Source organism: Orbicella faveolata, unplaced genomic scaffold (genome assembly GCF_042242905.1).
Source record: "Orbicella faveolata isolate gen_17 unplaced genomic scaffold, um_ofav_v1 contig_46, whole genome shotgun sequence".
Taxonomy (NCBI): domain Eukaryota; kingdom Metazoa; phylum Cnidaria; class Anthozoa; order Scleractinia; family Merulinidae; genus Orbicella; species Orbicella faveolata.
This window is the reverse complement of record NW_028301576.1, coordinates 12,884,122-12,896,925: the sequence shown is the minus strand read 5'-3', so window position 1 is coordinate 12,896,925 and position 12,804 is coordinate 12,884,122. Positions and strand designations below refer to the sequence as shown.

Here is a 12,804-nt window from a genome sequence, read left to right as displayed (position 1 = left end):
TCTCTGATCGTTGCTGTATTTGAGAGAATTTCTGTGGAATACACTTAACGAATTTCCTTGCTGTTTGCTACTCAATTTATGGTAGGAAACTCTGATTTCGAGTTATTCGCAACGACTGACAGAAATTGTTTCTGTAGTACGACTTCAATCTTTGCACGAAATTTCACACCGGAAAAACACTTTCCGAGAACTTAATTGGTGAACTAAATGCCACTAACATAAAGTAGTTCGAAATAAATCTGTTCTTTAATACATCTTACCTTGTCTAGTATCCGAGTTACTCGTTCGTTCGCTAGTTAGACTTTTTTAGGATTGGTTTGTGCACGGCGCGTAAGCCAATTCAATGACAAAGTTGCATAAACAAACCCACTTGTAAGCCATTTTACCGCAAGAAAAAAAGATAAAGATGTTATTGTCCGGCTTAGGGTCGGTCCGTATTGGGAAAAACTGTGACCTCGGGCTTGAAAATGCTGCCCGAGGCCGCAGGCCGAGGGCAGCATTTTCAAGACCTCGGTCACAGTTTTTCCCTATACGGACCTCCCAGCCGGCCAATAGCATATATCAGAAGCATATCACTTAGAAGCGTTTAACTCTGGTTCAATGCTGCCGATTATCCCGAACCAATCAAATTTAACTTCCTAATATGGAGCAAGGGCTCTCGCGTGGATATGTCATATACGCGCGGACTACACGCGGACAGCAATGGCGGACACATTTCGTTGCGAGTTGAGAGAAGGTTGCTGTTTCTGGACCGATTTCTGCACTCATCATGAGAATCAAACGAACCTTTTCTAGGAGCTGCCAGTGTAATACCTAGGCCAGTTATCTGCCAAGTCTCAATTGCAGGTAAGCTTTTTTTGCATCAAAACTAGTCAATGGAAATCATGCTATGCTGAAAACGTTTGTTTAGCACACGAGCTTTCGTTTGCTGGATAACAATGATCAGTATTGTGGATTATTTTCGCGTGATAGTTGAACTTTAAGAAAATCGGACTTGAAATTGTGGCTTTTCCCTTGATTTGTCATATGTTCGCGCCATGATTGTGTGATTTATACCCTTGTTTTATCACGATAAGTGAATAATTTTGTGGCTCGGTTTGTTCCCTTTATATCTTAATGAATGTTTTCTTGTTAATTTCTTGTTGTAGTACGTATGCCATCCGTTTGTTTGGCCGATGTTCAAGGGTTTTGGATCCTGCTTTGGATACTAACTGGTCTACCAAACTGAGACATCATCTCATTTACCGTGCATTTACATGTTCATTACCATGTTACTGCCTGTCTTGAATTGTTATCTCAATCAAAAATTTACTACTCTTGGATGTTATTCTTCAGCCATTTTTGATCTCCCACTTCTGTACACTTGTTTTCCTTTGAATGTTGGCCGTAATGGGAGACTATACATAAGTTTAAATCAATAAATAATAAGTGTTTTATGTGAATTTATATTACACATGACTGTCAACCCACCTGGTGCTGAGTTTAAAAAACATACTTTATAATTAAATTATTATTTTCAAGTAGATGCAAGTCAGTGTTTTTTCATCTCCCATCTGCAATTTAAGTTACAACCACTGTAAAAAGTATGAAGTCTATTATTTGTCCAAACCATTCTTTTCATGTAATTCAACCAGACCTTTCCATTGAGCCCAATTTCCCTTTACATGGCCTCACGAGGGCCCCTCCCATGTACCGAGAACCCAGGAATGGACACACCGAGCAAATACAAGTTACATACAACAACTAAACACTAGGTGAAGAGAAATCTCTAACTCTCATCACTTTTAACATTGATATTGTCAATGACAATGACTGAGGCAAACGCATTAGTAGGCCTTTTACATTGAACACATTCAAGCAAGTTGAGCAAGACCAAAATCATCTTTATCACACTTGTCTACAAACCAGATACATATTGCACATTAATCTTGGATTTGTAATGTTATTTTTTGCCATTTACATTGGTTGCCCTTAACTTAGTGATTGTTGAAGCAAACCATACCCTACTTCCACAATATTATTATCAATTTGCCATTATTTATTTATTTATTCATGTATTCATTTATTTATTTATTCCAGTTACTGCAATTTATTTTTGTTATTTTGAAAGAAACATCGCTCATTAGGGACTGTTCATTTTCTATGGCGTGGGGAGGGGGACAGCTGGTGGGATTTGATAAAAAGTACCTCTTCATCAGAAATTTTTTTTCCTACCCCCCTTGTACCCCTAAATGTCTGTGATAACTCATTGCAGTCTGAAAAGCATAGATGATTTTAAGCCAGGATAAGCAGCTTTGACACTGCACCAGTTAAGGTGGCCGAACACAGTTTTTGCGCGTGCTTTTGCTAATGCAATTCAGCGCGCGCACAAGGATAGCAAAAAACAAACATGCGGTCAATAGAGCGATCATTTTATTTACTCAACACCTGCAGTATCTGTACTATTTTTCTCTACAATTGAACACAATGTATTGATGGCTTTAGTCTTTTGTCACAAAGATATGTGAGAAAAGGTAACGATGCAAAGAACCCAGGAATTCTCAGCTTTTTCTTTGTTACCGAAAGAACCCAGTTAAATGCAGCGCATGCATAGTAAGTAAAAAAAATTGCTGTTGAATGAAAATTTGCACTCTCGGAAATACGCCTATTTCTCGAGAACCACTCGTTAGAATTTCACGAAATTTGGCAGGAAAATACTTTACGAAATAAGTAACTGGAGTATTGAAAATAATTGAACTTTAACAGAGGAAATTCTAGATATTCCAGTGAACCTTCAACAAGGGATAATTAAAGATCTCTCTGTTAAATTATTAGCAAAATGGTGTTAACTTGTGAGAATCGTTACAAGCTTGTTGCATGCAAATTATAAAGAAAATCTAATGACTAGATTTTCTACAAATAAACAAAACCGATTTTAAAGGCCTAACCATCAAAAAACCAAAGTTTGTGTTGTTAACTTGCTTGCTGCCATTTGTGGTGACCAAGAGATGAAGGGTGTTAGAGAAAAAGGTGAATGAAACACAGGTATCAAAAACTGTGTTCAGCCACCTTGTCATAAAAATAGACAAGGATCAGAGCCCCTAAATCATACTGAATTGCTTTGACTGTTTGATGAAAAGGAGTTGTATGGTCATTATTGAAGGTTTGAGCGTATTTACAGGGTTCAAAGAAGGGGGATCTGAGGGTATACTCCCACATGAAAAATTGAATATTCAGGACTTCAGGAATTTTATTTCAGGCATTATAGCAGGCCTTTTGCACTTGAAGATGCTGTCATCACAACACCCACATTCAAATAGAAATACACAAAGCCTGTGTAAGTTACTCAAGGGGGTTCAGCTATATTTAGCAACCAAATTTTTCCAGGACTCTAAAATTCACATTATCCCTTTCACTCCCGAGATCTCAATGTTAATTCTCCTTACTGTCTGCCATACATTTCTTTTTTTTTACTTGAGTTTAACAGATTTCCAGAACTTTCCAGGACCAGTAGCCTTTTTCCAGGACCCGTACAAACCCTGTTCAGAACCCGAGGAATGCTATTTAGGTATTCTGGCATAAACTTTGCACTATATAGATGCTATCATGAAATACCTGTAAAAAAAAAACGACGGAACAAAATTAAATACAGTCGAACCTCCCATAAGCAACCACCCAAAATGTCAAGCCTAAGTGGTTGCTTACAGGAGGTGGTTGCTTACGAGAGCTTCGACCATATTGGGTCAAAATTTCGGATCATTAGCATATGTAACTGCAGAGACTTACCCCATGTTTTAAATGTTTTATTCATGTCATTTTAGGAAAGAATCCGGTACTTTCAAATGAGAAATTTCAGTCTCTTGTACTACACAGGCATACAATAATGATACAGCATCAGATTATCGAATTTAGGCTCTATTATTTGTGAAGTGGTCGCGGTCGCTTAAGAGGTGGTTGCTTACAAGAGGTTCCAAATATAGTGCTTTGACTTTGAAACTTTTTGTAATCTGGAGAACTGGTTGCCGAGGAGAGTAGGTCACGCCCGAAGGTTCAACTAGACCTGTATTCAAGTTAAAAGAGACAAAAGCTGACATTTCTCTGTTTTATCAAAAAGAAGTTATTTGTGTAAGTTGAGCTATATTTAGCAACCAACACTATAATCTTTCTGGTTACCACTTCTCTGGGTTCCCCTTTTTGATGTTTCTGTTCTCCACTCCCACTGTTTGAGCAAAAGCAGGATATAATTTCCATCCCCACAAGAAGGTGCATAAATTATAAAAATACTTACAAATGAATTAAAATCTCAGTCATTTCCAAAACTTGTGTTATTTTTGGAGTCACAACACAAAGTTCAAGTTGCTATTCAGATTGGCAATTATTCTCAGCACCTTGAATTCTAAGTTTTGCATTTAATTTACACAAGTCACACAATGTAAATTACGCACACACACCAAAAAAGCTTTTCATTCAGTTTGATTGGCTTATATCTTTCCTTAACACAATCGTGATCATCTCTTTGCCACACTAGTAGACACTTAACAGAATAGCCATAATTTGTAAGATGGAAAAAAAAAAAAAAATCTGGCATTTTCCCTGAAGCATGGATCTGCTGTTGCCCTGGAGACAATAATTTGCCAACTTGAAACATAAAGGAACAACTCTGAACAAGTAAGTACATCAAGTAAACCGTACGACTATAAAGCTAGAAAATGACGTAAATGTGATAAACGAAAGGTTTTAAACTGACCTTGACGACATGATGGCTTGTTACCAAACAAGTTGTAGCCCACTTGGTTTACCACCTAGCTCTGAAAAACTTTCGAGAATGAATCGGCGAGAAAGGGAATTAAATCTTACTTTAACACGAACAAGTTCTCTTCCTTCAAACACATTTATTTTTACTACTTATAACCAGGCATACTTTTTTTTCTTGTCCTCCGCAACATCAACCGCTGTGATCTGCTTCGCAATCCAACAGGTGGCTGGACGTTCGACTACATATGGAGATCTAGAACTTTACGAAGCCGTTTTCGAAGACTAAGAGCCGCAGCAGACCCAAACTTTAACAAAGAAAACCTTATCCTCTGGCGTATATGGATGACACTTAACCTCCGACATTTTGCTTTGCATTTCTCTGAACTTCCATGACATACTTCAAACTGTAGCGCTTATTAAATTCCAGATAACACGAAAAGATCGACCGTACAATATCACCACCTTTGCAACTGTCCTGAACAATCTTCCTAACTTCCTCACTTTTTCATACGTCCCTTACATATTCATACCACCTAACCTAAGTACCGCGTATTTGTCGCGAAAGAACTTCGCCTGTTTTCTAAATAAATCAAAAACTCTCTCACTTGATCTCTTTATTTATATTACGGACAGACTGCTACAATGTTTTACCGATCCGAACTCGCTGGCACAAGAGTCCAGTTAAATCTTGAATGTTTCTGCCAACTCACCAGAAACTCTTTCAAGTACAACCTCCTCTCTTAATGCTTTTCCCTTGACGCAAATCTTCTTTTTCATCTTGCCCGAGAACTTCTTCCCTCTAGACGCCATTTTGAACAGGTTTGTTTTGCAAGAGATTCACGCGAGGAGTTCGCGAAGAGCGCGCTATGCAGAATTTCCTTATATGGGCAAAAATTAGAAGAGTGACTTTCATTGGTCGGGAATAATCGGCAGCATAGTTTAAAACAGATAAGGGAAGTTAAACGCTTCTAGGTGATATGCTTCTGCATATATATATTAGATTAGCTCTGAGAGATTTTAACAAAAATAGGGTATTTTATAGGATTTGTAAGTGGTTACAACTGAGCCGAATTTAAAAAAAAATTCCCCGAAGGAAACGCGGGAAAATTTATTGTCAGTTTTGCTTTTTGTCCTCATGTTGACGTCATAAAGATCGAAAAACACTGATGTTTTCCTTTGAGCGCGCGCATATTACTTGAGCTTTCGTCCCATTCGCGCGTGCAATCGTAACACTACAGGGAGCCGCCTTAAGGACGTTCGCGCGAAAATTTTCCAGCATTGATTTTTTTCTGAGACTTTTACCACTGTAAGATGATGAGTTAGTTATGTCAGAAATTTTAAAAAAATGGGGGGGCACCGACTTCCTTTTGGAGAGAACATGCTCAGAAGAACAGCCTAAATCTCAAAAAATCGGGCTTCGTTAGCGAATAAGGCCACAGTGTCTGAAAGCCCCAAAATATTGCAATTAGATCTTTGAAGTGAAATGTTCTCTGCCAAATATTGTTTAAGTGGACCTATTAAGTGAATTTAGTCAACTGGTGAGGTTCCTGAAAGAACAAGTTCGCATTTAGCGACCATAGTCTCACGCGCCTTGCAGTCACACGATAGCAAGATTCGATGTCCCGTGGACAGAAATCTTGAGATTTTTTTTAACTTCCCACATTGATTTTTTGTTCATTTTTGGACAATGTGGAGATGATTGTAAATAAAATCTGTTTCTGGAAAGAAAAGTAGGGGTCACGTCAAGATCGCTAAATCCAGGCAAAGCTATAGCTATGGCCATCTGCCCTATCATTGTTCATTTTATTACTTAGCGTGCGCTCTCATGCCCGACGTGGCGTGTGAATTTGCGTGTGCAGTAAGGATGCGCAGAAACAATTAGCGCGAACGTCCTTAAGGACCCGTAAACTGATCTTTTCCAGCCGTCGCTAAGAAAAATTTATTCTCATATGACCTCATCATTTTTAGTTAGTTCAGGGTTATTTCATGTGTTTTAACTTTTTCATTATCGGTAACACTAGTGATGACGTCATCAAGCCACGCGCATGGTCACGTAACTAATACTGGAATAAACGCAAAAGCTCCCAGGCAAATTACTTTATCGGGATTTTTTTCATTGATTTAATATTTTAATTTAAATCCTCATTACCCAATGCAAAGGTTTTGTTTCACTTCTAAAAGGTCAGATTTTGAGAGAATTTTAAAATACTGAAAAATTGGTAATTTTCTAAAAAAAAAAAAAAAGCATGATTACGAAAAAGGAATGCATAGCTATGTTGCCAACGTTGACTGTAATTGAATTCCGTCAAAAAAGGTTGGATTTAATGAAATACCGGGTTTTCTTTAGCATTCAATGAGACCGGAAGTGCGCCCGATATATATTGGAAGTTACCCCAGAAGCGCGTGCGCAATTTACACTACCAGCACACTTCGGTAAGATCAAACAAAGCCACACGGAGTTAGTTTTTCTCTTTCTATTGCTCTTGTTTTTCTGTCTTTCTCTTATTTTGTCTTTGCTTGTACTTTTTTTTACTTTGAATTTTGTGAAACACAAAGAAAAACATCTAAAATGTAAGCGAATTTTTGAAGTTATTGAGTTCTTTTTATTTTCCGCGCTCAGGCTGACGTAAGTAACCGGAAGTGAAATTTCACCTCCTTAGCAACGCGCGCGAGCGCGCGCAAAAATCGGTTAATGGGCCCTTAGGAACACCGCGGCAAAACGTATGCGCATGCGTCAAGTTCAGCATTTCCGGTTTGCCCGTGTTGTTCGGTGGTTCAGATTAATTTTGCTGTTCGCCTCGCGGTGTTTAAGCTTGTTATTGTGAATCAGCAGCCACACATGAAAGAAGAAAGGACCATAAATACAAAAAAGGTATGTAGACAATAACTTGTTGCAATTACTGGTCCTGGAAATGTTCGTTGGACCCTTTAAGAAATGCTCCGCAGTGGCCGTCATTACTGATTAGTAAGCCTTTTGTCAGTTCGTGTTGTACATACGTACATTTATTTGATAAGTAGGTTTTAAAAGTATGCAACTGTACAGCTGATGTGGAACTACTACTACTAAGTATGGATAAGGAATACAGAAATTTACAATGCAATCGTCATAATACTAAAAATAGTGTACAATAATGGTTAAAAAGAGGGATCAAATAATTTAAAAATATCCAAAGTTAGGGTTCTTCTTCTTATTTATGCCTGTTTTTTTTTTTTTTTTTTTTTCAATTTGTTGCTTGGACTGCTACAAGATTATATCCGTTGAAAATTTTTTTCATGGTGACAGAGAAGGTTCGTAAGTCTATTCGTTGTTTATCTATTTTATTTAGCCTATTATACTACGAATTTCATAATGGAAGTGATCTCACGATTTCAACTTGTTGAGCTGATCATGAGAAGCTCACTTAAAACTCAAGCTACATGTAATAGTCAAGCACCTGCATGAAAATACAAATTTTCGGTTTGGAAATAAATGTCAATTTTACTTTCAGAATTTCATGATTACAACAGCAGCAAGATTGCCTTCTTTGGTGAGCCATTCTAAATAAAATGCCAGAGAACTTTGAGGTACCACTGGATTTTCATTCAGGATGGATAGGTCAAATGAGTCTTCAAGTTGTACATTGCCAGTAATAAGAGGCAGGACACCATTACAGAACTATGTAGTAACTCACTCATTTGAAACAATAAATTTATTAAAATTTAAAATCATTTCAGTGACTTATATGATTTTCTATGTTACAATAACATGTTTCCTTTATGCGCCACTGTTTTGCTAGCCTATTCATAGGTACACAAAAAGACTGTTCAACTAACCGGACAAGTTTTTAATTCACAGTATTTTAAAGTTATAGCTTTCAGATTTTAAACTACCGTACTTTAAACTCACTTGAAGTACATTTGAAATCTGAAAGTTTACAAACATTGGCTGCTCCCTGAGGAGCCTGCTTTTTGACCATCCACATCCCTTTGGCTTGTGCTGAAACCTCAAATTCTTCCAGAATTGATAACATCTCAGAATGCCCCATGTTGCTGGATAAATAATCCCTCTTCTCTTTGAAGTGTATTTGTTTTCTGAGATCTATAAAAAGAATGGCATTGTTGCAAGTTAGTTCACTGGAACTACTTTTATGTCCTTACCTTTCAAGGGGTTAAATGTGAAGCAAGGTAAAACATCTAGTAATTTTACTTCATTATATAATAGAACTGACATTTATATTGGGGTGAAGCTGTGTCTGCTGTTCTAGTTAAGAAACATGCAATAGTTAATTAAACAGACTTTTTAAACTGAGCGGCCTTATGGTCTTCCAAGGAGACCTATATTTTAAATACAAATAAGAATAAAACAGGGCAAAGTACGTGAAATATGCTATTGTGCACAACAAAACAAGAGTTCTTTTTTCCTCTAATACACGGTGCTCTTCACTCAATCTTGGATCTTCCCAGAGAATAGACTGCAAAATGACATTAAAAAGACCAGGTGCAGTTTTGTCAGCAAACTCTTTCATCTGTCCAGGAGCATACAGTGGCACAGCATCACTGCTTTCATAATGATGTTGCAATGATATTTAAAATTTTCCGATCAGCTGGTCAAATGAATTTTCTGAAATTAATAGAAAAGGTAAATATCTATTTTACTAATTTAAATTAATTATTGAAATAATTTTATTTATTGAATTTAAATATTTAATTCTCTGCTTGTGTCAATCACTGTCATGTGTTGGTCTTAACACATCCTCTCACTTATTGGATTGCACAAATGCAATACCTGGATCAGAAATGTAATCTTGAAATGGTGTCTGTTACCCTTACCGGTCACCTAAACAACATGTTATTTTGATTGTTACCTAAGTCACTAGTCAATATTCAAACAAAAATAATTATCAGTTTTCCAAATCATTGAAAGGATGAGACTTGAATAGTTTGTGGCAACTCTGACGCAGCATTTTTTTCTTGGCCAAGAGACCCTCAGATAACTCTTCCAAATCATTGCCATAATAAGTCCTCTAAATCCTTCTCATTAGTGCTTATGACTTCAACTGAATGATAAAATTTATGATATTGTCATTGACCATGTGCAATACATGTAAATAATGATAATCTGTTTGAATGAGTTTTGGTCAGATGGTGTTATTATAGTGTGCCATGGATTATCATGATGTCAAACAATTATCCTTCAACATACTTGTATCTTGTATGTCTTGTATCTTTACATTTCAGGTAAGTGATACTAACCTGATAGCTGAGTTAAGTCATGGATTTCTGTTGTCATCCTGTTACAAACTATTTTATCCATTGTAAATTCACAATAGCAATTTATTTTTACCACCCCAAATGATGTTTGTATTTCTGCCATGGACGTTTGCTGGTTTTTTGGGTACTGCAGGTCTATTCCACAAGCCTCTTCTAGAAATTTAAGTCTTTAGAACAGCAATTGGAAATGGTTCTAAACTTTTTGGAGGCCTTCACTACTGCTGTGTTGCTGCTTTAAGTTCTTGTGTAGTCCTAAAATTGGTAAATTGCAAGATCTAAATAAAAAATTAAAAAAAAAAAAAATAAGAAATAAACATATTAGTGATGAGTTTGTTTGTATCCAGATACTGAAAATGGATGTCCAAAAAGCATATCCCCCCACTAATGAAAAATGGAGTCGGCAAATTTTAAGTGAAATTTTTCATGAAGTGGGTGCTCATAGGGTTCCTGGACACCCCTCTAACTGAATCCTCGGTGTGGAGACAACATTGCAGTACTACTGAATTTCAATAAGTATATGTGAAACTGACATTAATTTTAGACGATATTATTGGTGCAATTTTATGGGTTTGGTCTTAGGAAAAATAAGTTTGTCAAGTGGCATAAAGTTCTTGTTTTGCTGTCTTTAAAATTATTATTTTTCTTTAAATTCGTTTAGCAATTAATTTTTCAAAATAATATTTCCCAGCTTCTGTGCTACCTTTTTCTTTCCACAATATACCAATTTTAGACTGAACTGCCTGAGGTGGCTTTTTGCTACCTGCACCCCAACAATTAATTTTAGTGAAGCAATTGACAGTACCGTACTGTAGTCAAGAAGAGTAAAATAAAAATGTGGGGTACATTAATGCAAATAACACTCCAACATCAGTAGTGCGAGATAATTTTATAGGTACCTTTTGAAGTTTGTCATCTGAGGTCTGTTTATTTCCATCTTAGTGGAGAACCATACATGCGTAAGACTTGGATCATTTAACACGAAATATAATTAAATTTATAATGAATTTTTTGGTATCATGTCTATTTTGCCCCAAATTTTACAAAATTTGATACAAACAACTTGTTTATTGTTGCAACAAAAACCTTTGAAAGCGTATGCTTTCCTTTTCCTTAATTTCATTTAATTTGCTGGTAAGGAGATTCCGAAAATCCTTGCAGTAATCCAAGGCAGTGCGAACCTGCGTGTCAATTATAAATAACCGATGTCTAATTAACTGACCTGCCAGTAGTTCGTAACACCGGCGGCTTCTAGTCAGGATGCGAGGTAAACCTTGCTTCTTCGTCCACTCTAGTACAGCATTTGTAGCACCACCTTGCACCTGGCTTGTACCCATGACATGTTGCTCCTATGACATCCAGGACTGCAAAAAGTCTCGCAGGAATCCGCTGTTTCCTGACGCCTCGCGAATGGCTTTCTCTAGGAACCGAACATTTGTTGTTGCTCGTCCGTATTTCGTCCCAGTGAACACGGCAAACTGTTGAGCCCACTTGAGGTCGGCAGCTCTGGTTAAATCTTCAGACAGAAAATATTTTTTGCCGGCACATTTACGGCTGCTTTTGTTGGCTTTCCCACATTTTTCTACGAAGGAACCGCACAACCAAACCAACGCAACAAGGAGAACTACGTAAAAAAAAATGCTCTTGTCGAGCACGAACGCGCCCGAAATTCTCTCATATTTTGTTGTTGGTGCAAACACCAAACCCCTGGGTGCAAGCGCTTGAAAGTTAAATGAAAAATAAACTTTTCAACGAGACAAACCTTTCCCCTACTTTCTTTTGCTAACTCTTACTTTTTGTTTTCAAACTGCGCGGTACGAGATTTTATCTTTTTCACATTGGATTTTAATACGTAACCGGAAATGCGTAATTTACCGGAAGCTCAAATTTGTACTCATGCGCAGTGCGTTTTACCGCGGTGTTGCCCTTAGGGGACTTACTACGGTTTTTTGGAGACTAGTATCAAGCGCTATGATTGCTTGCCAGACGTCAATATCAATTGCGCGTGCACAAATGACGCAAGCAACCCTAAGAAGAAACGAAAGCCACTTCAGCACTTGAAAGGCGTTAAATCACTTCGGCATACGTAGCAATAGTTTCAAACTCCGTTCAAACATGTGTTTAAGCCTAGGGCGAAAGCATTATGACATAAAAGTTCGATAAATAACCGGTAAAAGAGCTCTAAATTACTATTGCTTTCTCGCGCGCGATACATCCCGTCACATGAGCGCGCGCTTAAATAAAGGGCATGCGCAATTAAATTCTCGTCCAAGGTTGTAAAAGCCAGGTTTTGATCGAGGGTTGCTCGAAAACCTACCATACAACCCATGATGAAATTTCCACAGTTGATTTGTAGGAGTAAATAACATTGAGAGCCAAAATTTTTAAAAAATCTGTAAGACAGATTTTGAGCTATTTTTGATTTCACATTTTCTTAGTTTGCGAAAAATCTGTCGTACAGATTTTTATTTTACTCTGCATGAATGTTAAATCAGAGCCAATTTCTTATTCCTGAAATGTTGAGGTGGAGTCATGCGAGTAGATTTTGAGAAAAACGTGATTTAACCTACTAGTGCCCAGTCTCTCTACAAGTACTCGGTCGATTATTTTGGCCATTTGTTGACGTTTAATTGTTCAAGTTTTTTAATTGTTCAAGTTTTTTTTACCATAGAATGGTAAAAGACTTAAGTAAACAGTAAATAGAGAAAGGAAATACATCTTGGGACATTTTTCAAAAGAGTTAGAAGTTGGGCTTTATAATCCATCAAAACTGTAGTAAGTAACATTAGAGCGGCTCCCTATTTTACGATGTCATTTCCATAA

At 37.1% G+C, this 12,804-nt stretch overlaps 3 long non-coding RNA genes across 3 annotated transcripts; 2 read left to right on the top strand and 1 right to left on the bottom strand.

The window, feature by feature from the left end:
- Positions 1-471: 471 nt before the first annotated feature.
- LOC149098467 (uncharacterized) lies at positions 472-1,467 on the top strand. Its single transcript, XR_016203957.1, has 2 exons — positions 472-846; positions 1,149-1,467. It is a non-coding gene; the product is annotated as an uncharacterized LOC149098467 (long non-coding RNA).
- A 1,971-nt stretch (positions 1,468-3,438) lies between these two features.
- On the bottom strand, positions 3,439-5,721 carry LOC149098466 (uncharacterized). The gene is made up of 2 exons (XR_016203962.1): positions 5,445-5,721; positions 3,439-3,594 (listed from the first exon to the last, which is right to left on the bottom strand). It is a non-coding gene; the product is annotated as an uncharacterized LOC149098466 (long non-coding RNA).
- A 2,097-nt stretch (positions 5,722-7,818) lies between these two features.
- LOC110041497 (uncharacterized) lies at positions 7,819-8,442 on the top strand. The gene is made up of 2 exons (XR_016203958.1): positions 7,819-8,022; positions 8,223-8,442. It is a non-coding gene; the product is annotated as an uncharacterized LOC110041497 (long non-coding RNA).
- The last annotated feature ends 4,362 nt before the right edge of the window (positions 8,443-12,804 follow it).